This window comes from Peromyscus leucopus, chromosome X (genome assembly GCF_004664715.2).
Source record: "Peromyscus leucopus breed LL Stock chromosome X, UCI_PerLeu_2.1, whole genome shotgun sequence".
In the NCBI taxonomy this organism is placed as follows: domain Eukaryota; kingdom Metazoa; phylum Chordata; class Mammalia; order Rodentia; family Cricetidae; genus Peromyscus; species Peromyscus leucopus.
This window is the reverse complement of record NC_051083.1, coordinates 102,138,246-102,141,302: the sequence shown is the minus strand read 5'-3', so window position 1 is coordinate 102,141,302 and position 3,057 is coordinate 102,138,246. Positions and strand designations below refer to the sequence as shown.

The window sequence follows — 3,057 nt, the reverse complement described above, 5'->3', positions numbered from 1 at the left end:
TATTTCATATCTTGATAGTATGCATTCTGACTGGGTTGAGATAAAATCTCAAAGTAGTTTGAATTTGTATTTCCTTGATGGATAGGGATATTGAACACTTCTTCGAATGTTTATTGGACATTTGTATTTCTTCTTCTGAGAACTCTCTGTTCAGGTAGTTAGCCCATTGTCTGAATGAATGATGTGAAGCTTTTGGTACATAATTTTGCGATTCTTTACAAATATAGTCATTAATTCTTTGTCAGATGTATAGTTAGAAAAATGCTTTCTGTTTCTCTAGGATGTTTCTCTTCTCAGTTGCTTCCTTTACTATGCAGAAGCCTTTTCATTTCAGCCAATTCCAGCTTTTTGAATTATTTTTAAGCTGTTAGAGTGTTTTGCCTATGCCTCCATTTTCTATCAGTTTCAGGTCTTACATTAAGAACTTGAATGTACTTTTGTCCAGGGTGGGAGATTTTAATCTAGTTTCATTCTTCTACATGTTATTTTATTTTCCCAGCACCATTTGTTAACAGAGGTTATTTTTTTCCAGTGTAGATTTTCCATAGTTTTCTTGAAAACTAAGCAGGTGTTAACTGTGGATTTAATTCTGGATTCTGTCTTCTGCTTTGTTGGTCTATGTGTGTGTGTGTGTGTTGTGTTAGTATCACACACATTTATTACCATGGCTCTGTAGTCTAATTTAAGAATCCATGTTGTGATGGCACCAACATAACTTTCTACTCTTGGTATTTTGTTACTTTTTATTTATTTATTTATTTATTTATTTATTCTTTTGTTATTTGTGTGTGTGTGTGTGTGTGTGTGTGTGTGTGTGTGTGTGTGTGTGTGTGTGAGAGAGAGAGAGAGAGAGAGAGAGAGAGAGAGAGAGAGAGAGAGAGAGAGAGAGAAGAGTATATGTGTAGGCATGTGTGTGACACAGCAGGCATGTGTCAAGTCCAAAGTCAACTTCCAGAAGTCAGTTCTCTCTTTCCACCAAAGTGGATCCCAGGTATCAATCTCAGGTCATCGATCTTGACAGCAAATGTCTTTAGCTGGTGAGTCATCTTACTGGCTCAATCAGAGATTTAACATTTTAAATAATGCAGCATATCCTTTTTCTAACCTATTCTTACTATGAATGATTTTAAGCACTCAGTAAAGTACAGAGGATAATAAAGTGAATAGTGTTGTACCTACAAATTGGCCCACTTGTTCTTTTATAAAGATAGTTTTTAGATATTCAGTATCAATCCATACTTGGTGTATGTAATTTACATTAATTTTATCATTACATCATGCAAACTTTCACTTATTAGTCATCAGATTTTGGTACTTTCCTTATGCTTTGCTCCTTTTTATTATTTGAATTTAGACTTTTGCTGTTCCCAAGATTAATTTAAAAAATCCAAGACTTTTAAAGATTCGATTTTATTTTCAATTATGTGTAAGTATGTGTGTCTTCAGTTGGGTAGATGCACATGAATGGAGGTAACTGAAAAATCCAGAAGTTTCAGTTTCCTGGAGCTGGAATTACAGATGGTTGTGAGTTGCCTGACATGGGTGTGCTAGGAACTGAATTTGGGTTCTCTGGGCAAGTAACAACTGTTCTTTACTGGTGAGCCATCCCACCAGCCCCCTGAGAGTTTTCTTTAATTTTCCCATTTATAAAGTTGTACTTTCTCATATTCATATACTTAACTCAATTAGAATTTATTTTCCTGGCAGGCTATAGCATTTGACTGTAATCCACGTTTCTAAGGGGGGATGGGGGCTCACTCACAGTGGTTTTTCTCTGGTCTGGGGGCTAAAACTAGGGAACTGAGACCGGACTAGCTGTTCCCTTTTTTGCGAATGGAACCATGTAGACGTACCCTGGTTATATGGAACTTTGCAGGTGGCTTTAGGTACCTGCCAGCCAGGGAGGAAGCTGAGGGCAGGAGCCATGCAGGCCTTTGGAATTTGTCCCACATTGGGCGCCAGGTATTGGTGAAATTATTAAGGCCACTCCACATGGTTAAAAGGGAGGTTTATTTAGTGGCGTAACTTACAAATGGAAGGATAGATAGGTTGCAGGGTCTGGGAAAGACATAGGGCAGTCCGATGGTGTTCTCTGGAGAACTCTGCTCGGTCTACCTCCAGCATTCAGGGTCCGGGAACCAAGAGAGATAGCGCATCTGGATCTCGGGTCTTCAGGGTCGTCTTTTGGCCGTGCCTTGTAGGCGTGACAGTTCCCGAAGCCTCAATCAGGGTGGGAACTTCCAGATCAAGGTTGGAATGGCTACCCACTACAATCATCTCTTCTCAATTGAAAATTCTGTATCAGATCCTTTTTTGGTTCGTAAGCGTGATGATTAAGGATTCACACCAATGCGTGATGTGTGCCACCCACTAAACATTTTTTTGATGTTGACACATTATCCATCTGATGTAAAAAAAAATTCTATATTATCATTTTGCTGGTGAATATATTGTTCTGTTGCAATTCATTTAATAAATTACCTCTCACTTTATAATAAAGTTTATAAGTATTACTGCATATTTTCCCTTTCTAAAAACTGAAAAAGTCAATAATCAATTAAAATAATAATTTGCAATCAAGAAAAAAGAGAAAAAAATGAGCATTTTTAAAAAAATACCACCAAACTTTTTGTCATTCTCATGAATATAAGAATTTCATTCTCATGAAATTTAGATCAACAGCTGTGGAGCCTTCATGGGACTAGACTAGGCCCTCTGCATAGTGAGACAGTTGTGTTGCTTGAACTGCTTAAGGGCCCCTTGGCACTAGGATCAGAATCCATCTCTGGTACATGAGCAGGCTTTGTGGAGCCCACTTCTATGATGGGACACCTCACACAGCCTCTATTAAATGTACCTCTTCATGGGAGGCCTTACCTTCTTGTAGGAGGGAATGGAGGGTGGGTTGGGAGGGAGAGGCTGGGGGGCGGCGCAGGAAGAGGGAGATCTTTGATTGGTATGCAAAATGAACTTAAAAATTTTCTTAACAAAAAATTTACCAACAGTCCTTTTGGCATTCTTATATTTAGAATTCATAAATTCACCAAGTATTTATTA

At 38.1% G+C, this 3,057-nt stretch overlaps 1 non-coding gene across 1 annotated transcript; it reads left to right on the top strand.

Moving 5' to 3' along the window:
• Positions 1-2,305: 2,305 nt before the first annotated feature.
• On the top strand, positions 2,306-2,410 carry LOC114705447. Its single transcript, XR_003736390.1, has one exon. It is a non-coding gene; the product is annotated as a small nucleolar RNA U13 (small nucleolar RNA).
• The last annotated feature ends 647 nt before the right edge of the window (positions 2,411-3,057 follow it).